The 23,761-nt window shown below is 41.3% G+C and overlaps 1 protein-coding gene across 8 annotated transcripts in view; it reads right to left on the reverse strand.

Annotated features, from left to right (window-relative positions):
• COBLL1 (cordon-bleu WH2 repeat protein like 1) overlaps positions 1–23,761 on the reverse strand; it is an 88,882-nt gene that overhangs the window by 41,933 nt on the left and 23,188 nt on the right. Inside the window, exon 1 of one of the 8 annotated variants that reach the window (XM_081923252.1) lies at positions 786–911. The exons of the other annotated variants lie outside the window; for them this stretch is intronic. The gene's annotated coding sequence lies outside the window, so the exon portion shown is untranslated. Of the gene's footprint in view, positions 1–785; positions 912–23,761 lie in introns of those variants that run through there. 8 annotated transcript variants of the gene reach the window in all.

Below are 23,761 nucleotides of genomic sequence, written 5' to 3' on the forward strand. Positions count from 1 at the left end.
TTAATATTAATTTTTGAAATGTAGCAGAAAGTTATTTTTACCCCACATTTGTTCTATGGACTCTCTAATACTATGATGTTACTAATAAGGAAGGCAGAGAGGGGGGGGGGAGAGACAGTTTTCTTGGCCACACCTTATTGCTACTATAAATTGGGTCAGATAATAGTTCTTAGCCAATATTAGCTACTGATTGTTCTGTATTGATTTCAACAGGCTCAATAATAAAGGAAGAACCACTGTAATATCTCTGAAAATAAGCAAATATTAAAATCCTAAGACTGACTTAACAAATTCCAGTATGCTCCCTGAAGCTTTTGCTAATGGATTTTTATTCAGACATTAACAAACAAACAAACACATGTTAATCTAGCAAAGGTCACAAGCAAAATCAGTATTCAGGTTGAGGAAGCTCAAAAGAATGCACTTCAGCCTATTCCTATGAATTTTTCATTCAAAATCTAAGTCTTACCATACTTCATGGGAGTTACTTCTAGGTACGTATGAGCAGGGCTGCAATCTTAATACCACAAAACTATGCAAAATTTGCGCAGTATTTTTCTGCTTTGTTGCAGGTCTCAAAGGCAGAAAGTGCCAATCTATCTTCCAAGCCCTTACATATTTACCCTTCTACTTGTAAGAATTTTAAAGTTTGGAAATACAGAAACTGCATTAAGCAGTCAATGGTAAAAAGCACACCCTCCCATACACACTTCCACCCTCAGACCCCTCTATACTCTTAATGTCTCTAGCTGCATGCCACAGGTAAGCCACGTAACTAGACTTACCTCAGGTATTTTTCCAGCAGTAGGTGCCTCACCAGCAGCCGTTCTGGTGTATGGCTCTGAAGTCAGCTCCAAGCATGGAATACAAAGAGCACTTTTGCTCTCCTCTTAGTACATGGAAGGGGCGGGAGGGAAAACACGGTTCAAAGTCCTATTTAAACAGAATATTACAAGCAGCTTCCTAAGTTGCCGGTAGCTCTTATCCCAATGCTTTCCCCCATGTTTACAGCTACGCCTGTGGAACAACCCATGGAAATGCCTCCAAAAGGGACACAATCTCCTCCCAAATTCTGTTTTCTCTTCTTTTCTGGAGAAGAGAAAGAATGCTTCCCCAATAACAGAAAGTGTGCGTGGAAGTTGCCAGTATTTATTCCCTGCCTCTAAGGAGGCACGAATAAACCACGCCCACTTGCTTCTAAAATCCCTGTAGAAAAAGAGGAAGGCAAAAAGAGGGGGAAAGTTCCTTCAATTTGACAAGCCAGCACCTCTGAAGCAGCTGAAAGCTATGCAAGGTGTTGGAAAGCCCATCCCCATCAGAGTTTCACCTGTTTCTCACCTGTTTCTAAACTTAGTTTCCAGGCAAGGAAGGTGATAGATTAAATAGTGTGTGCTGCATCTGAAGACATTTAATGGCAAGCTGCTATCAAAAGGGTTGGTTTATTATCTTGCGTCTCGTTCAAATGGAAATATCTTAGGTGATTTTGGAATCGTACTCTATTCTGTTTGGGGTTTTCTTTTTAGTTCTGGAGATAGTGTTGCATTTCAGTGTGTTAATTTGTCGGTTTAAAGTTGTGTATATTGTTATGTGAATAGTTTATTCACACTTTGGTACACCGATATGAGAACTTTTGAAGTAAAGTTAAGCATAAATAAAACAAACGTTTCAATAAGCCATCTAAAACACAAAAGGGGGGGGGAACATATCCTCAAATGATGCAGAACATTTCACAGAAGAGGAATATGAAGTGGAGCGATTGTTTATTCCTATCAATTACTAATTGCTAAGTCAACTAGCATTCAAGATGATATGCAGAAGATACACCAAAAATATAACATTATCGGTTAAAACCCACAATAAAATACAAACAAGATTTAAGTCTAAGACAGATTTGATGTTCAAAATTACAATGATAGGAAGTGGGAACCCCCAATATTACCGCATCCCAACCCCAAACCGAAATATTTCTGCTCAGGACTCCGTCTACCAGGAAATTAAAGTTTTAAAATACTATTTAGGGCTTGTGGAGTAGGGGAAGTTTCAGCAGAGAAAAGGGACACCATCTCCTTTTCTGGTCCCCTAAAATGTTCCTGCATTGTACTATACAGTGGTATCTTGGGTTAAGAACTTCATTCGTTCTGGAGGTCCGTTCTTAACCTGAAACTGTTCTTAACCTGAAGTACCACTTTAGCTAATGGGGCCTCCTGCTGCTGCCGTGCGGCCATCGTGCAATTTCTGTTCTCATCCTGAAGCAAAGTTCTTAACCTGAGGTACTATTTCTGGGTTAGCAGAGTCTGTAACCTGAAGCGTCTGTAACTAGAGGTACCACTGCACTAGATTGTGACTAAACCCCCTTCTAAATGTTGGGCTGCAACTCTCATCATCTCTGACCACTGGCCATGCTGGCTGGGGCTGATGCTTGTTGAGAGTCCAGCAACTTAAGAAGAGCAGCATGTTGGACACCCAAGTAACAGATCCAGCCATGGGCAATGCATGAGTTGAAAGGAGATTCCGTATTGCATCTCCCATCATATCACATACACAAAACATCTCTGATGATGTGGAGCAGGATGCACAAATCATAATGCACCCTGTGTTTCAGGCATAGACTGTTAACCCAGAGATCGAGTCACAGAGTCCCCCATCGCCTGTCACCGATCATCTGCACATCAAGAATAAGGTGAGTTCCAAAAACACTCAATACTTGGTGCAACTCAACAGACAGAAAGGCAGGCACAAAACTGCACAAGCCCTCCAATGACTAATGCTTCAGTCAAACATCAAGGAGTGTCATGTGTCTCGAGGCATCACCAGGTTTAGGTGTGGAATGACAGGTGGAGATGGATTTGGAGGGGGGGAATGGAGGGTGGGGCTGTATCCAAGGAACAAGGAACAGAGGCAGGAGGAGACAGGTACTTTCTTCTCCCAGGGTATGGTTGCTCTGGATGGGGAAGCAGAACTCCCATCTCCACTCTTCTCTCCCAGGGAGAGAGGAGAATCAATGGAATCCAGGGAGAGCATCAACCAACTGCAAAGGGATGGAGTCAGAGCTGGCCACCCAGCATTTGGTGCTGCTGTCATTGGGGAAAGATCTACCCTCTGCGTGACACAGTGTGCATCTGCATGCTCAACTTTCTCACAAAGCAAAGGAGTCTCGTGGGTAAGCTTGCCTTGCCTATCAAAGCTTGGCGGGTGGGTATGCCAACCCATTGGGACAACTCCAATTCTTTTCCTGCCTTGCCCCAGACTCAAACTTAGACCACTGCTTCTAGCCTGGCTACTTAGCCTGGCTAGTCTTTCCTTTCCTGTCAAACAGCCCAAGTCTGCTGTGAATCACCGCCAGCTGCTGAGATGGCACCTTTACTGTACCTCAATCATCCTTTTTCTTAAGTAACAAACTCTCATCATTGTGGTATGAGCAACAGCCAATATAAGCAGTAAAGGAAGAAACAACAGGCTTGTCATCTTTTTAACATGTCTTCTTGAAACAAACACAAATAATTCAACAGAAAGTTATATTCAAAGTTTCAGCAATGTAATATGTAAATTAACTGAGGGAAAAAGGAATATTGAAGTTTGGGGATGTAGTACAAAATTAGCAGCTTCAATTTATCATATTTTGTCTCCCCGCTCCCACCCCTTTTCATCAAAAGAAGGGAGAGGCTTGAAACATACAGACTTAGTAAGACCTACCCATGGGGAATGTATTGACTCTGAAACAAAGACACACGCCTGATACAAAAGTAGTCTAATTGTACAGAACTCTACACCCAAGTTATTTTAAGAATCAGTCTTTGTTAAAAAATTGTTGCAACTTGGGTGTTTCTCTGGCAAAGTCATTTTCAGATATGTTGAGATTCTTGATAAATTATGACATCAGTGTGCTTTAAAAATCATAGCATTTGAAGACTGAACATCTATATTTAGACGGGGGGGGGGGGGGAACACTCAGTAAAGTTTAGCCCAGCATTCATTTATATTATTTGCTTAAATTTTTTTAGAATACAGTGGTACCTTGGTTTTCGAATGTCTCCACCGACGAACATTTCGGTTTTCAAATGCCGTAAACCCGGAAGTAAATGCTTTGGTTTTTGAAAGCACCTCGGAAGTCAAACATGAAACGCAGATTCCATATTGAGTTTTACGTTTTGAGACTTCCGTATTGAGTTTTCCATTTTTGAGTGTTTTGGAACTTGAACGGTCTTCCAGAATGGATTACTTTCGAAAAGTGAGATACCACTGTATAATGAATTCATTAAAATTAAACTAATTTAACCACCAGCCGCGATCACTATTTATTCATTATGGCTTGAATGAACATAGAACTAAAATCCCTGGACTAAAGTTGCTTCCAAATGGGGGGCTCCTAGTACTACCCAAAACTTGTTCATCCACTGCAAGCAGAATTACAACTGACTTTTCATGCAGTCAGGATTACTGTGCTTTTTATTACAGGAATATGATAGCATAATAAGAAAAAAATGCATTATACTGCTATTGTGTTAACTGCATTTTTTAATGAAAACAAGGCATACCATACCATAATGCTAACTGCATGATCATACAATATTGTTAATTTTTGAAAATGAATTTAGAAACTTTCTGGTCACTGCTCAAATGGGAGCAACCAGAAATGATTTTAAAATATATATATATTTAAAATAATAATAATATCATCATAGCATTATGGTGGCATAGCACTGCAGGTCTTTCATTAAAATAGCCAGCAAAGTGTTCTAGTAACTCAAAACGGGGTCATAAAACGACAAGGTTATAATGAATGTGTGCTAAGTCATTGTATGTTCACTTTTCTAATGTATCACTGACCGTGTCAAAACCCCATCCTTTTAAAATGCCAAAAGATTAGCACTAAAGGCACCTAAACCTGTAGAGATGCACTATTCTCCTGTTCTGGAAAGTGATGAGCGTTTCTGTAGCCTAAGAAAAGACAAAATAACCACAGGGAAAATACAGGACGACAATGAAGCTGGTGTTTTCTAGGTACTCCATGAAGAGAGAGTGAACAATCGCAGTTCTGAACACCTAATGTGGAAGCACTTTAAATAAGTCTGCAATCCTACACACAGACAGATGCCTAAGAGCAAGAACCACTGATTAAAAGGAACTTATTTTTAAGTAAGCACACATGCAGTTATGCTGCCAGTTTTCCAGCTGTTCTTAATGTTCCTTTCAAAGTGTAACAGATACATAAAGCTCAATTTGTATTATTGAAAAACTAAGAAACATCACATAGAAGCAGCCAGTAGCATTTTTAAAAGCAGTCTCAGCAAGTTAAATTAATCCAAATATAAAACGAGCAAATCAGACTTCAGCATTGGGGAATATTAGAATAAATTTATTTGTAGTTCACGGCTATAATCCAGGCAAGCAGTTATGAACCTCTAAATCCCACGGCTGAATCATGGACTGCAGCCCACGGCTGAGATGTCTGCAATATGATATTTAAAATACTGTATCCACAACCAATAAAGAATGGCTAAGATTTTGTGTTTTTAAAGCAGAGCTTCAAAGGTTGCAAAATAAATAATACAAAAACCACCCAACAACTTTGAATATCAAGTTTCTTTTGTCATGTAAACATAAACTCACCTCGAGTATGGTTACAAGATAGCATTAAGCCATAACAAAGAATAGATTAAACAGAGACACTGACAACTATCGATACTGACTATATAAACTTCATAACCTGTGATAGCAGACCTCTCCAGCTACTAGGATATACAGTATACTCACATAAATCAGTCTGAATTATCAACACTAGCTTTAAAACACTGGAATTTTAGTGTACCCAATCTTTTTAACGCAGAATGCATCTTTTTTCCTTTTTTTTTTTACAAGTTAAATATATTTATCACAATGCACTGAATGTTCAGCTTACCCCAAACTCGACACATGTTGATTCTTCAACACCACCTCAATATAAACCCCTAAAGCGTACATATAGATGAACCGACCATCTCGCCTCATCCATTGCTCTTCAGCTAATTACATCATTAAGCCTTCCTATTTATAATCCCACTGCTGGACCAAAACAACCTAGATAACACATTTACAGATTTGGATCGTCAGTAATCCTGACATGTCTGCTTCAGCTAATTCCAGAAACTGCATTAAGCAGCCTAAATATTTTCTGGTAGCTCATACAGAATAAAACAAATCAGAGCAACCTGATGGGTTGCAATTGAATGTTTAAAACATTGGGAACTGCTAGTAATAGAAAGATCTACTTCCTGCTATGGAAACCTCTACTTGCATGAGATTAAGTATGCATCTAAATACCTTGACATAGCATCAAAGTAGCCCGTGTATCCCTGTGCTGAAGGAATCTGCGTGTTCAATCAACTGCTTCTACTGTTGGAGATTTTTCTTGGAACCAACAGGCGCTGGGTACAAAAAGAAGCACCGTGAACAAAGGTGTATTGAGCAGGCAGGAGGCACAAAATACCAAAGAGATAGCAGCCTAGGAAAGGCTTTGGGAAACAAATGCATTCAATCATCCCTTTACCTGGGCGAGTAAACTGTGGAGGGGACAGAACTTATGCATGTGGATGCAGATGTTCCCAATTTCAATTCCGGGTACCTCTATTAAAAGAACGAACAGGAGGGGCTAGGCATTAGAAAGGTGAAATGGAATAAAGGCCTGGAATCATAAAGCAATTTCAAATATTTGAAGCACTGTTAAAAGTCACCACCTTTTGTTTCAAACTTAACTCAGAATCATCTCAGATATTTCCACCTTGGGGAGCTGTTTATTAAAAAGTTCTCCCATGAAAAAGATCTCACACGTTAGGAGAGGGGGAATTTGCCACCTCAGAAGAGGGGTATGATTTGCAAACAGGAATACCGCCCCTAAAAGCGTTCAGCATCTCAACCAGGGCTACCGCTTGAATCAGTCCTCTGCATAGCTGGAAGCCTGTGTAGGGAGTTGGCTTGATGGACATGGAGATGGATGCTGTTCCAAGCTCACAGAACAAAATACTGGAAATCAAGAGTGAGAGTAGAGGACCAAGGCGACTGCAAGCATATGAGCCTGTGCAGAGAGCACAAGGCAGGAAATGAGGGCAAGAAAAAGTCAAGGGTGGAAAGATGAAAGCCCTAAAGTGTTGTCTTTAAAGCAGCAAACAGGCAAGGATAGCGAGAGACACGCTTAGGAGGAGGAAGACACCTTTACAGCAAAAAGAAATCTATTCTTGGCACAGGAATTTTTATTTGAGTAGGGAAAGAAGGTAGAATGCCAGTCCAACCAGAGTAATTAAGATGGTGGAGCACAAAACACTTAGCATAGAAAGGAGAGAGCAGAGCAATCTCAGCAAGGTCGACCGAAAGGCCATCAACGGGCAACAAATCTGGAGAAAGATCAGCTGCCATCTGGTGCCCCATTGGAACTGGTGGGGCAGAAGGCAAGGAAGCTAACAGCAGATGGCGCCAGAGTCACTGACAAAGCAGAAATGACTAGTTCTTGTTCTGTCCCCATCCTTCTCTACTAAGGGCAACAGTGAGACTAAGGAGGAGGAAGCTCACAGCCAGTACCAGCCCTGGGACTGGATGTAAACAAGAAGGCAGACATGTAAGGGCTGGCTGACTGACTGACGGCGGATCAAGGTTGAGGTGGCAGTGCCCTATTTGTCCTAATCAACCAGCCTCCACTGCCTGCTGCCTTACTCTCAAAGACAACAGAAGATCAAAACCAGAATAACGGGCAACATTCCCTTTGAAACCTGCACCCGCACCAATATCAAGGTGTAGAATGCATTCACACAGGAAGGGGTTGAGCCAATGCCAGTGGCTGCAGTTAGTGAACAACTGATATAAAAAGTTTTCATAATAAAACACTTGTTTTATAAATACAAATTCAGTTATCCAAACAAAGAATTATGACCAAACCTCACTACACAGCTGATTCCAATATCCTAACAGTCAGAGATTGCCCACTTCCTTACTTTTGTGGTTTGCTGGTCAACAGCAGTCACTTTCAGGAAGAAACCATGAGATTAAACAAATCAGTTTGTTTGTTTGTTTGTTTTTCAATTTCTCTTTTGCTGGTTGGCTGCAGCCATTTTAGGATGAAACCATGGTGTGACTGGAGATCTGAAATATTCTTGTAGGAAATAATGGAAATCTGCAGCTTGTTATATGAATGCTCGCCTAACAAACAATGTCCTGGTAAAAGCGGGACCTGTGTGTATACTAATCCACGTTTGTTATTTCTCTAATATTCAGCAGAAAGCTTGGAGTTTATTGAATTGGATGTCACTTGGACAATTTTGAATTGAAGGAAACCTTTAATTTATTTGAGCTCTGATTGTGTAAGGAAATTTCACTCATGCAAGTTTCCAGATCTCAGCTCAGTATGCATCGTAAGGAAGGACACAGAAGATATCATCACTAACTCTTGGTAACCAAAAGACAGCGTACCAGGAATACTCCAGGAGGGTTACTCAGCTCCCGCTAGTGTACAGTACAGTACACACAACTGTATTAGTGCCACAAAACAGAGCCAACAGCACATGCTCAAAAGGCACTCAGCCTGAGGTGCTAGAATTTTTTGGGAGGGGAAAAATAACATCCTTAACTATCACATGGTACACTGCGCATTTCCTATGTGGGAGAGGGGTTCTCTGTGTGATCTGACATAGTCCTTTGAAAAGGTACCAGATACTTAGCAGAAAGAGTTGGCTCCAAGCAGGATATTGTGAAATGCAGAAGGGCAAGTGTAAAATAAACCTTTCAAAGGGGTGAAAAATGGGAAAGCACTGCAAAATATTTGTTTCTGGACCCCCAGCATCACAGCACAGATGACCAGAAGGAAATGAAAGAGTTTAAACACAGAAAGGACATGTGGCAAGTTGGTATACAGACTCCCAAAAATCTTCCTAATTCTTCTCTTGACTTGGCAGCTTGCCTGCCCAGCATCCATCTCCTTCGCCTGAAAAACAAAGCACCCCACAGATAGGTGCCTGGGATAGAAGGCAAGCAACCTCAGGCATCCAACTGTGGTGTTTTGTTTCCCAGTTGGAGGAGAGCAGCAGCAGTAGCTGTGCAAGTAGGAAGGGACAAGAATTGACAGGTTGGTGTTTGATTGGCTGATATTGCTAGAGGCCCACATTAACTGACAGCCTGAATTCGCTGGAGTGCTCGCACAGTATTTTTCAAAATACTAACTTTACAAGTGAGGCCATACCAACTTAAAATCCCCAGAACTCACCAAAACCTCAGCAAAATTGTTTTAACAATTGCTGCCCATTACAGGAAGAGTTGGGACACAGGTGGCGCTGTGGGTTAAAGCCTCAGCGCCTAGGACTTGCCGATCGAAAGGTCGGCGGTTCGAATCCCTGCGGCGGGGTGCGCTCCCGCTGCTCGGTCCCAGCGCCTGCCAACCTAGCAGTTCGAAAGCACCTCCGGGTGCAAGTAGATAAATAGGGACCGCTTACCAGCGGGAAGGTAAACGGCGTTTCTGTGTGCGGCTCTGGCTCGCCAGAGCCGCGATGTCACGCTGGCCACGTGACCCGGAAGTGTCTCCGGACAGCGCTGGCCCCTGGCCTCTTAAGTGAGATGGGCGCACAACCCCAGAGTCTGTCAAGACTGGCCCGTACGGGCAGGGGTACCTTTACCTTTACAGGAAGAGTTAGTATAGTTGACAGCTTGGTAATCTTAGACCAAATAAAACTATACAGAAACTTAATATAGATTTGTTTAAAAAGGAAACAAATATATTTAAACCAGCATCTAGCTATGCTGCCACCTAGTGGGTTGCATTTGCATTGCTCCGGAAACTTTTCAAATGGAGCCTTCACATAGGAAAGCACTATGGATATATTATAGCATGTTTCACTCAAGTGGAAAGTGATTCATAAGCAAATAACAATGCCTAGGCATGAATAACTGTGACCCGAGTTGTCATGTCTGATCTCTGTTGGTTCAAGGAGGATAACTCCCACCAGGAGTTTTTTTTTTTTGCCTTCTCTGACACATTGTGGTCGGAAAAGTCGCAGCTGGAGAAATAGTCTTTACCTATGCAACTCCAGGCACTTTCGCAGGAGCTAATCCTAAGAGGGCTCTGGCCTACTAGGGCCTTAAGTTTCTTTCTTCTTTCTAAGCTGCAGGTTTATCACACATACATCAGACCCTCAAACTGCCCCTATTTTTCAGAGCCAGTCCCAGATTTATAGAAGCCGCCCCAGTTTATGATTTGATCCCTGCATTTCCTTAGGACGTCCCTATTTTCATCGGAGAAATGTTGGAGGGTAAGGAGTTAACCGACCCCCGAGCCAAGGAGATAAGTAATTATACAACCTTTAGAGCAGTGTTTCCCAAACTTTTTTGGGCAACGGCACACCTGTTTACTGAAAAAAAATCTCACGGCACACCACCATTAAAGCCCCGCCCCGTGACGTCAGCGCGCAGCGTCACGCCGGGAGGGACACACGAAAGTGAAAGTTTTTTCCCTCCCCCTTGCCGGGGAACCTCCAAGCTTTGGGGGTGGGAGGAGGCAGCAGAGCGAGGGACTGAGGGACGGCGGCAACTGAGGCGGCGGCGGCTGTTGTGGTGGTGGCGGCGATAGCGGGCGGAGGAGGGGGCGGCGGCGGGGCTTGAGGAGCCGTCGCCGGGAGTTGCTGCTGCTGTTGTTGCTGCTGCTGCCCGGACATGCCGGCCTCCTCCTCCTCCGCTGTCTCGCGCTCCTCCCTTTTGCACGCGCTGCCCCGCCGCTCAGCACCACCACCGCGGAGCCGCCCCCGGCTCGACGCGGATCCTCGCCGCCGCCGCCTCTCACCGCCCGACTCGCCCGCCTCCCTCCCACGGCACACCAGCCAATGTCTGACGGCACAGTAGTGTGCCGCGGAACACCGGTTGGGAAACACTGCTTTAGAGGACATCTTAAGGCAGCCCTGTATAGGGAGAGAGTGTGTGTAGCTGCCCAGAGTGACTGGGGCAACCCAGTAAGATGGCTGAGGTATTATTAATATTAATATTATTATTAAGGATGTCCCTATTTTCATTGGGGAGTTCAAGGTAGTGCACATGTTCCCCTGTCCCTATTTTATTCCCAGAACTGCTCTGTGAGGTAGGTTAAGGTAAAAGTAATTGACTTCTTCAAGATCACCCAGCAAGCTTTGTGGCTAAGCACACATTTGAACCTGGGTCTTCTCAGTGCTAGCCAGACACCACTACACCAAACTTGCTTTCAAATGGGCCACAATATGGGTAACACCATAAATATTACAGCAATAGTTCCTTTGCCCTGGCTTCACAAAAAGATGCAATCACCACACTCATTTGAAAAGGAGTCTTTTTTTAAGGCAAAAAAGTAGTAGTAGTAGTAAAATAAACCTCATGGAGTTATTCCAAATCCCCACGTTATTATATACTCATAACTCTTTTAAAGAGTCACCTGAAAATGTAACAGCATTCTTTTAACTTAGGTCTGGAGGTTTTTTGTTTTGTTTTTTAGTACTCTTTGCACTTTGCCTTGCCAAAATATTTCCAAATTATAGAGGAATGCAACTGCTCCCAACACACACAACACACACACACACACAAACCAGAGCACACTTGCTTTAGCATATTACTTAAACTGTTAAATCTTCACAAAAATGAGGTAATTGAGCTAAAATGTGTCAGGGCATCAACCAAGCTGCAAACTATTTCTAGTTTTTCCTACCCCAGGGGGGCAGTCGTTCTGAGAAGCAGAATCTACTTTGTCAAACAAAAAATTCCAAAGCTCAGTTTTAACTGTATTGCCTTGCCAACTCACAACTAAACTTCAGTCTCTCCAGTATAAAGGTTGTTGAAATAAAAAGCTTGGGCAAAAAAACAACAACACAAACACACACACAAACCCCAACCCTATAAGATTACATTATGACTAAACTGCACAGCCAGCTACTAATTGAGGTCTTTTGGAAAGAACATCTTAAGGAGGCAATGATCAGCTGGTAAATTAATAACAGGAGCTCCTGATCACTGGTGCCAGGATTTTAAAGGCCTGATTCAAATCTAAGTGAAGTCAAGGGGAAAACCAGCTAACTTCAGGGATGCTAGATCAGATCTAATTCCATTTATAAATATGCTAAAGAAAATATTATTTTCCAGGGTAACTCAAAGAAATGGGGCTGAACAATCTTACGAAATGTATTTTTAAATACTGTAAGCATAGCACAGGAAAACAAAAGAAAAACTTACAAGGACTGACCTTACAAAAAAAAAGCACTAAACTGAAATTCCAGGTGTATTCATGTGTCCATGTCCTCTTGCTGTGCCCTCAAGTTTTCCTGAAAATTCCTTCAACTATTATGGTGTTCTGTATTCCTATCACCACCCTAGGATAAAATTAATATGGATATGCATTCTGAGTGAGCTGAAATTAACCAGGCTTCTCAAAAGGGTTTTAGGGGTGTCCTACCAAACACAGGTAGAGAACATAGAAGGAAATTCAAAAGGTGGAGCCACGAGGCAAACAATGTCATTTTATTTATGTATGGAATTTCTGTCATGGTGTTCCTCCCAAGGAGTGGCAGACAGCTGCTCATAGACACTTCCAAACTGGGCAAAGATTCTGCACCGGCCCTAATATTTATTTGACAGAATTGGAAGAGAGAGAGAGAGAGAGAGAGAGAGAGAGAGAGAGAGAGAGAGAGAGAGAAAATTCCTTTGCCTGCTGAAGAAGCTAATAGATTACTTGTACAGTGGTACCTCGGGTTAAGAACTTAATTCGTTCTGGAGGTCTGTTCTTAACCTGAAACTTTTCTTAACCTGAAGCACCACTTTAGCTAATGGGGCCTCCTGCTGCCGCTACACAATGTCTGTTCTCATCCTGAAGCAAAGTTCTTAACCCAAGATAATATTTCTGGGTTAGCGGAGTCTGTAACCTGAAGCGTACGTAACCTGAAGCATATGTAACCCGAGGTACCACTGTATTTGACAACTTCCCTAAAGATGATCAGTTGCACCACAGAAACTAACTTACATATGACACCTTTACATGACTTCTTGTTTTTTATTTTTCAAACGTGGCCACAACACCTGGAGCAATGCTGGTTCCCCAGATTTCCCATATCCTCTTTCTCTAAAGACTATTGACCAAGAATTCTTCACAGACATGAAATGGGGGTGAGGTACAAAAGTCAGCTTTCACCTTCAGTGAACAGTTCAGAAGGGGAACTGCTGACCAGGGCTGTCCAAGGCTTCTCTTTATTGCTGCTTCTTAGAGCGTACAAAGTCTTCTACATAATAGCTTCTATATTTTGCTAGGATATTAGGAAGTAAGAATACACACATCACAGAATCTCTTCACATTATACTATTCTCTGCAAAGCCACATTTTGTTTTGGGTTTAACTTAGCATCTTGTTCATGCCTACAATTATCAAAAATAACATCTAGGATATTACGAAGCTGTTTTAATGAACAATGTGGTTATGTGTCCATCCGTCCCCAAAGATTAAAAAAGCTTTCCTATTATAACAGAAGACAGAACCTGAAAGACTTGTTCTCACATCTCCTGGAGACCATAAAACTAAATATCCACTGCATAGTTTTACTTGCGTCATGCCCAACTGAAATACTGGACAGTACACAAATTTTGATCTCCATCACATGCAGGCACACAAACAATCATGGGAACTTGGGAGCTTAGCTGTACATCTGCTCTCTGTTTATTGTTTCTAGAACAGAAACATCTTCCTTTTAAAATAAAATACTTTTTATTTGCACAAGATCAGATAAATACAAAAAGGACAAAAAGAAATATTTGGAATGCTATTAATGAATGACTACTTGGTACCTCTGAAATACAGTTGCCCACACACATCTACATATCTCCTAAAGAGGAAAATTAGTCTCCAGAGATATCTCTGAGTATACACAGAACCTGAAAACAATAGAATGTATTATATATTCCCAGACTGTGAGGAATATGCTCAAAACCAACCAGAAAAGAGGCAAACACAGGAGTGAAGGAATAATCTTTTATGTGAATGGTTTTCAAATCAAAAGAGGAGCATTCTCCCCAGCTTCAACTACTACATGGGATTTATAAACAATTCAGTATGGTACTTGAATTTGTAATCAATAACTGTATGGGGAGCTGGCTTCAGGCACCAGGCCCATCGGCAGACCAACTCTGTGTTACCAAGATGGCTGCAAGCGTGGCATGAAGGCTGGCAACATCAACTCTGCCATGTAGGCATCCCTTGCAGATGACCGCAGTGCCAGGAGACAAGCAGTCAAGTTGTGTATCCATAGCAGTGACCAGAGGAGGGATGGCCGCTGGGATAAGAAATGCCATTGCCCATCTGCATCAGCACAACTGGATGACTTCCTCTGCCCCAACTGCAACAAAATATGTCTCTCCTGCATCGGTCTCTACAGCCACAGCGAGCGCTGCAACCTTCCAACAGCTTGCCCTCTCCCCCAAGGGTGCACCCAAGAGACAGATAGATGTCAACAAGCAACAGCAATTGCACCCCTAGCAACCAACCTGTGCTCATTTGCGTTGTTAAGAGGATTTGATAAATCAGCACAGTGAAAATCTTCAGAAGTAGTGTTACAAGACTAACTGTATCACACCATTACTGGCAAACCTCCTTTATCATGCTCCCATTATTCCCACTGTAAAAACAAACATGCAGACAAAGGCCGTAGGTTCACATGACATTTTGACACACTAGGCAAAGTTGTCAGTGACTTGTTGCCATTTGTCACTTTTAGAGTACCATTTGTTTCAATTAAGACCATCCCAGATGCTGGGCAATCTTGAGACATTATTTCTATTTTTGGCAGAATCACACAGCACTGACTCTTACTAAAAATAGAGCTTCCTGCATGACAATTGCATCAGATTCCTGCATGGCAACTATAAGTATACCAAGCCTTTCTCTTGTTGCCCACCAATTCATGATTTTGTTCTATAACTTCCATACATCGTTAAATGCTTCCTTAAAGGAATATTTGTCCGGGTTCTGTGTTACCCTCCTTTCAAACTGTAAGTTTGACTACTTTCCTATGAAAGAAAGCTCAGAAACTAAAAACATGCAATAGAAAGGAAGTTTTAACAGTTAAGTGTGCGTCATATTCCCTTGGCAATAATGTGGAATTTCCAGTAGGCATTAATACTCTGTGTGGGTGCATCACATAGAACTTTTTCCTGCCTGGTTTGGAATGGGATTCCCATGAGAAGGGGAACCCAGGACATCTTAAAGACTAAATAATGGTTGCTCCCAAAGTTATCACCACTGAACTGCTTCTGGGCATTGTGACATGGCAAACAAAACCGCAAAAAGCAACACAGATGAAAGCTCCCTCATGGCAGTTTGTCAGGTGATAAATTCTCATATTTGTTTTATTTCATTTATTTATTTATTTAGGTTATTTATTTATTTATTTATTTATTTCATTTATTTATTTATTTAGGTTACAACGAAAAGCTGCAACATAAATAGCACAAATTGCATAACAAAAAATAATTAAAACAGTTAACAACACAAATGAACACAAACCAATAAAAAATACATTCTCTGACAAGTCCCTAAACAATACCCCAGCCCACAAATACAAACTACAAAGTAATGTATAACATTCAAAAACAATTTTAAACAACACCACAGTTTCACTACAGCAAGTTTCAAACAAGCCAGCTTCTAAATCTAGGTACTAATGCCGTCTTAAATATTCAACACAACCCCTTGTACAGACAACACAGCAAGCTGTGATGAAGCAGAAATTGAAGCTTCCAAACTTCTTTTATTTATTTATTGAATTTGTATATACTGCCCTATACCCGGAGGTCTCAGGGCGGTTCACAGAATGAAACTCATCCTCTTGACTGCACTAGAAATGGACAAAGGAGAGTGAGCCCAAGATTCACAGTGGTTCGTTCCTGCTTATGTACATCGTGGTGAACAAATGAAAATCTCTTCTACACTGAAGAGGGGAACATTGTTATGTGGCGATAACAAGTGGTGCCCCACTTGCAGAATGCCCGCTCCTTACAAGCACAATAAGTGCCAAAACTGTTATCATTTCAGCACCAAGTTAAAATTTGTTGGTTGTGTTAATTAAGTTACACTCGGGGTAGACGTACTGAAACCAGTGACTTGACTAACGAAAGTCAATGGGCCCAACTCAGAGAATGGCTTAGTCAGATACAACCAAACTTGTTTGCCCGTGAGTTTTACGTGTTTGTAAGCTTGACGTTGTTTTTAGCTGCCTGTTTTTGATTAGCTGGTTCTACAGTTGTGAATCTATATTTTGTTTTATGCTGGGCCCCACCCTGGATGGTATCTGTGCTGATGAACAGCAAGTAAATCCTTCAAATAAACAACCGAAACTTATGGCTTAACATAATATGTAAATACAGCCATTGTTTGCGATCTTGTGCAATTCCTTTTGTTTCTCACTGATTAAGTTCTGTTTCCACTTTAACCCTGAGGAATTAAAGAAATTATACACAACAGATAATGTTTCACTAAATATTTGCCCAGAGTTCTGCTGATATCCTGGGGAACATCTATAATCCGAAACCAAACTCATTCAAACCCCACCCGTTGTATGTAGCTACAAATACTTTCGGATATTCCCAGAACTTCTTAAACATCAAAGAAACAAATTAAACAGAAAGCTTATAACTACTTACTTGTTTTGAGATAGACCATTAGTATTGTCTATTCCAAGATGGGAAACCTGTGACCCTCCAGATGTTATTACACTACAACCACCATTATCCTTGCCCATTGGCTATACTGGCTGAGGCTGATGGGAACTGGAGTTCAATTGGACAGCCACAGGATGCCCATCCCAGTTCTATTCAGGTTGGCCCAAGCTCTCCAGGGTCTCTTTCAGCCATGTTACCTGATCCTATTTAACAGGCATTTATCAGGAAATTACACCTGAAATCCCATACACGAAGAGCTATCCCAACTGAGCTCTATGCTCATCCCCAGCCATTTTACCAAGTTAAAAATATAGTGGCCCCTGGTGACATAGCCTATAGAGAGGGCTGGCAAATGTTGCAGCAAATAACAAATGGATGAGAAGGAACAGAAATAATAGACTAAACCCAGTTATTGTAAACTCTTGTGTTCTTTTGAAGAACACTCAACACTTATTCTGTAACCAGAACTAAGATAAATTTTATGCAGAACTAATGATTGGTAAGCTGTTCAAGAGGAAGATTTGAGCCAGGAGGTAGCATTTTGTATGCAGAAAATCATGAGCATTAATTTTCTGTCACAGAAAGAAAAAAAATGTAAAATCTTATTTTGAATGGCACTTTAAATGGACATATGGTTTTCTTTTATTTTTAAACACCATGGTGAAAGGCTATTCAGGCCACATTATCCAGAAGCTAAATATGTGATATGCTGCTGTTCTGCTCAGTTTGTATTCTAAAGCAGATGCTGTTTTTGAAGATGAACAGCAGATAAATGCAAACCAAATGTCTGACAAGGAGCAGCTTCAAATTATGCAAATATAGCGTGATCATAAAAGGAATAAGAATTCTTCCTAATGCCTATTTAAAGCTGACTCACACAGATGTTTCAAGTGGAAAACTCTGTCCACTGAATGTCCATGCCAAAAGGGAGTTTCCCACAGCTTATTTGCCTGTAGCACATACAGTTTTAGATTTTGAAAATTAATAGAGAAATAAATTAAATTGCCAACCACGGTTTCCAACTCTGAGGCTCTTTACCCTGATCTTTGACAACAGAGATGCATATTTTCAGGACCAAGCCTATTTTTTAATCACTTCATTTTTTTTTGTAATTGTTAAGTTTTGAAAACTGTTTTCAATGCTGAATTTTAAATTGTTGTAACCCACCCACAGCCCACAGAGTGACGGGAAGATATTAAGTTAAAATCATTATCGTTTTGCAATCACAAGATTGGCCTTGTTAACAACGTGGTTCAGTTGCTCGTGGTTTTTTTTTTTTTTTTTTTTGGTTAAAGTTATTGCATGGCCGGAGAGAACTACCCTTAAAATAAACATTTACAATAGCTTGCTTATTTGCTTAAAAGCATTTCTAAATCACTTAGTATTTTTGAAATCTGTAAGCGATATAAACTATGTGATCCTGCCTGCAATTTTCATGTCTGCCTCAAAAAAATGTTTTTTTTTTTAAAAAAAAGTTATAGAAGTTTCCTCAAAATAATAATTAATGATGATGATGATGTGTCCAGCACAAATGCCCCAGATATCTATAATCTGGCAGGTTTTATCCACAAGGACTATTGTACTTTGAAGATTTCATCTACTTTCATCTCCAAAGAAAGTTATAACCATTTTTTAAAATTTCCAGCAGCAAAGGGAGTGAAAAGGGCAGGTGGATGAAGCAGACTCAAATGAGCCATGAGCCAAACTGGTCAGGCCACAAAGGACTTGAGACCGAGACAGCATGTTTTTCGTAGCACCAGACTGCGGCCCAGATCCAATCTTGTGGCTGGTGTACGGCCCCGGGCAGAGGTGACATGAGCAACTTTAGCAAAGGGAAGTGGTGGCCAAGGACCATCCTGGGACTTCCTCCCCTGACAGGAAGGAAATATGAACACAACTGCGTTCTCCTAGAGTAGAGTAGGAAGGAAATATGAACACAACTGCGTTCTCCTAGAGTAGTTCCTGATCAGTTCCTGATCAGCATCCTTTGCATCCTGATTTCCTGATCCAGCAGGATGAAGACCCATCTCAGGCCACAACAGAAAATATGGCAATGCCCCCATCATCATCACCACTGGACAGTCTGCACATGTGCAGCTATCAAACAGGGATTCTCGAGAACCAAAACAATAGTGCTTTTTGGCAGAATGCTATGGGATATTTCCATGTACGTATATGCACACAGAAAGTGTTTGGTCCACCTAGTCCTGTATTATCCATTCTAACTGTTAGGAGCATTTCAAGTTCTTAGGCGGAGAGCCTTCTCATCACTCATCCACCTGATCCTTGCCATTGACGATGCCAAGGGTTAAATAACAAGAGCAAACTGTGCTGTTCATAGTTGCATCTCTGTGTTGGGAGCATAGGAAGCTGCTTTTGTACCAGATCAGACTGTTTGTTCATCTAGCTTAGCATTGTCTTCTCTAGGGTTTCCCAGACTTAAGTTGTTTTTGGACTACAATTCCCATCATCCCTGACCACTAGCCCTGCTAGCTAGGGATGATGGGAGTTGTAGTCCGACAACAGCTGGAGACCCAAGTTTGGGAAACCCTGGTCTACTCTAACCGGCAAAGATTCTTCCACATCACTTGCAAACCGAGCCCTTTGGTTTGCTGGATTAAACTGCATGCAAAGCACACAAGCTACCACAGCTCCCCACAGTGCTACATCAACCACTTTGCCTAGCACAGATTGGCAAGGAAGGAAATGTTACGGAGGAAGCCCACAGCCTTGACAGGAAAGATCACAGTTCAATGATAGACCATGTGTCTTGCATGCAGAAGGGACCAGGTAAAATCCTAGGCAACTCCAGGCAGGGCTGGGATGGACCAATGGCTCAGTATAAGGCAGCTTCCTATGTCCCAGACAGATGTATCCTGCAGTCTTCTCATGGAGGACCGTGTGGGGAAAAAATAAGGAGCAGAGATTGGAGCAAATTAAAATGGAAACCATGCAGCTGCCTTCCACTCAAAACACACACACAGCACTCAAAGAATTATGGAAAGAAGCCCAAAATTCTGCCTTATTATGCAGTAAAAATGTTGGCAACTAGCCTAGAGGCTAACAAAACCTGCTGGACAGGGATTTCCCCCCCTCTCCTGGTTGGTTAGCAACCCTAATACAAAATGGACACCCCTACCCCAAACTGGAGGAGGAAGAACCTCATGTTGTGATATTCCCCCTTTTATTTAATTTAAAAAAAAAAACTTGCAAGGAAAAAAACTAGTACAGAAAATAAACAGGTAGTAGTACAAATTCCACCATCACCACACTTGACTGTGCTCTTTTCCACCTGCAAGGAGATTTTTTTTAAAAGGAACAATGAATATGTGCATACTTGTCCATCTTTTGCTGCATGTATAGATCTAGTAGAAGGACCAGACTAAACAATATGACAACGTTCTCTTTAAAAAAAGAAAAGAATTGTAGCTGGTAGGGGAGATGATTAAATAACTAGCACTTTCTTTTATTTTTCTGAAAGTAATGGGAGTCTGTTCCCTCTGCATAAATATTCTACAGGTTGTCCTCAATATAGCAATTTCAGATTCCCTCGATTTCTCATTATTCCAATCTTAAGCTCAGTTCTCCACATTTGCACATCAGTCTGAGGTGTGTTGGTTTTTTTTAAAAAAAAAAGTTCTGATGTGCAAAAATCTTCAACCCTTTACTGCATATGTCTCCCAATACATTATTATATGCAATTTCACCTAGTACACTCATTTTTCAACTCTCCCCCCCCCCCAGCACACTCGTGAACACCTAATTTGGTTGCAGAATTTCATTGCAAAATCTGGAGGAGTGTGAATTGAATGTCAAACAATGGCTGTGTTTGCATATCATTTTGGGAAGGGAGAATTGGGGGGGGGGGTTTACTTTTAAATGCGAACTGAACCTAATTTCTCCCTAATCCTTAATCCTCAATATCACGGGTGTGTGGGGTTTTTTTGCTTTTTACCATTGATAATTGTAAAAAAAATTTGGTATGTTTTCTAAGAGAAAGCCTGCTGAAAACATTTTAAAAGATAATACAGCAAAGTATTTTAATCACCCGCGGTGATATTTTAAGTCTTAAGACAATGTATATAGCAAACTCCTATACATACATTATTAGACAAATCTTTTCATTTATAATTTTAAGGAATTACAGAAGCATGTCATCTTTAAAAGGTTGGGAAAGTAAGACACTTTGGAAAAGCTCAGCAGACCACACTTTAAAAAACCCCCAAGGAGGAACATGTCCTCAATAAATATGGTGACTTACTATTACTCAATGCAATACAGTTGACTAAAAGGTCTAACACTGCCTTCTATAAATAGAAACACATCCTTTCATTTATACTGTAAGGGTTTATTTTTTTAGAAAAAGAAACAGAACCAGCATCCTGTTTTCCTCCTGTAAATGCAGCTATGTAATTAGTATGCATGCTTTGTGCATCACTGTTTCCACAAATCCTTTCCAGTCTTCACCCTCCAACATGGCAAGTATTTTATTTTGGGGAGTGTTAGTTGCTGAGCTGCTAATTCCAGTTTTACTTACGTGGAATGTACCCCCCGCTCCTAAACACCACATTTTTTCCCCCTTTTAATGTAATGGTATGTCCATATCTTCTAAAAATCACAAGATCTGTGGAGGCAGGGAGGCCCACACCACACCATGTAATCTGCTCCCCTTCTCCTCTGTTCTGCCATTAAATAAAACAAAACCCTCTGATTAGTTTGGACAGACTTATTGTACCCTCCCCTCTTCGCAACCATTTGCCACTTCCTCTATTATTAGGCCTGGGTGGTGAATGAGAAATCGAAGTGCACTTCCATCCACGACATATATCTCAGTAATTCATTACCCTAATTTCTTTGGGGAGGAAAGAAGACCTTGTACAAATTTTATTGCTTCATAACCTCATCTTTCAACTTCAAAAAAACTAAGATCATGGCCACTGGTCCCGTCACCTCCTGGCAAATAGAAGGGGAAGAAATGGAGGCAGTGAGAGATTTTACTTTCTTAGGCTCCACGATCACTGCAGATGGTGACAGCAGTCACGAAATTAAAAGACGCCTGCTTCTTGGGAGAAGGGCAATGACAAACCTAGAAAGCAGCTTAAAAAGCAGAGACATCACCTTGCCGACAAAGGTCCGTACAGGTTATAGATGCTTCAGGTTACAGACTCTGCTAACCCAGAAATAGTACCTCAGGTTAAGAACTTTTCTTCAGGATGAGAACAGAAATCGTGTGGTTGCGGCACGGCGGCAGTGGAAGGCCCCATTAGCTAAAGTGGTACCTCAGGTTAAGAACAGTTTCAGGTTAAGAACAGACCTTCAGAACGAATTAAGTGCTTAACCCGAGGTACCACTGTATAGTTAAAGCTATAGTTTTCCCCGTAGTGATGTATGGAAGTGAGAGCTGGACCATAAAGAAGGCTGATCACCAAATAATTGATGCTTTTGAATTATGGTGCTGGAGGAGACTCAATATCAAACCTACCCATTCTGAAGCAAATCAGCCCTGAGTGCTCACTGGAAGGACAGATCCTGAAGCTGAGGATACAATACTTTGGCCATCTCATGAGAAGAGAAGATTCCCTGGAAAAGCCCCTGATGTTGAGAAAGATAGAAGGCACAAGGAGAAGGGGACAACAGAGGACGAAATGGTTGGACAGTGTTCTCGAAGCTACAAACATGAGTTTGACCAAACTGCGGGAGGCAGTGGAAGACAGGAGTGCCTGGCGTGCTCTGGTCCATGGAGTCATGAAGAGTCGGACGCGACTAAATGACTAAACAACAACAACCTCATCTTACCACCGAACCATCCATCCTTCAAGGGAAAGAAAGAAAGAAAGAAAGAAAGAAAGAAAGAAAGAAAGAAAGAAAGAAAGAAAGAAAGAAAGAAAGAAAGAAAGAAAGAAAGAAAGATGCCAAACCTAAAGTCTTGCAAGAAAGCAACACATGTGCATAGAAAGTATCAGTACTAAGGTAACAAAGGATAAGCTGAAATGAAACGAACAGGTAAAAACATTAATGGAACGAAGAAGGGGGCATTTTTGTCTGCATTTGTGTGCATGTAAGTAGTATTAATTTCATTACATATAAAGCAACCAATATACTATTCCGTAAAAAAATATAACGAGCTCCCATTTCACTAATAAAAGAGTTTCTTTCTTTTTTATTAAAATGCTAGGCAGTGAGAAGGACCTATGCAACTCTCTTCCAACTATTTTCTGGAAAGGAGACACGACACACATGCGTCCCAACGTCACCCTCTCTCTTGGCTCAGTCCACCAATAATTCCACTTTTAAAAAACCGTTCTCTGCTATTTCTGCATCTCAGCTACTCCCCCGCTGCAAAACGCAAAGCCAAAGAGTGTGTCATATTATACACATGGAACTGAAGTATTACGTGTGTCACTGTACAGCGATTTATGGACGCATACCATTCTTATGCTGCCTTGTTGTAAGAAACAGAAATATCCACAAAGTATTCCTCTATCCATCCACTCCAGATATGGAACAACTGCTGAAAGTCTACACCAACTCAGTTTCCAAATGGCATTATGCCAGAGTTAAAAACAAACTATTGTTTCGTGTGAACAAGCAATGTGCTGGTGCATGGTCGACATGGTTTATTTAGAGAGATGTCACATGGTTTATTTAGAGAGACATCACAGGAAGCCGGACTCTAGTTTGTTTCCTGGCAACTTGCCCAGAGCATGAAGAGGGGCCACTGGGAGTGAGAAACCTTTTAACAGTATGCACCAACAGGCTGTGCATTCAACATTAAACCATGGTTTGTTGTTAACTATTATTTAATGAGACATGCAAAACAGCCATAGTTTGCTCTCAGACCACAGACTGAAACTGGGTCATGATTTTAATCTCCGTTCTGAGAGCCAGCTATGATAAGCAGTAACTGTAGTGATGCCAAGGATTTGGCAATCAGGCCAGCAGGGCATGTAAGCTTACCCAACAAAAACCACTCCTAAACTCTTAGTAACATTCCACAGTTGTCACCGATATACAGGTTCAATGAAACACAATCTTTACCTAACTGTGACAAGGGTTTTTTTCTCTAAACCAGGTTCTAGTTTAACCCACATCA

This window comes from Podarcis melisellensis, assembly GCF_964234715.1.
Source record: "Podarcis melisellensis genome assembly, chromosome: 1".
In the NCBI taxonomy this organism is placed as follows: Eukaryota; Metazoa; Chordata; class Lepidosauria; order Squamata; family Lacertidae; genus Podarcis; species Podarcis melisellensis.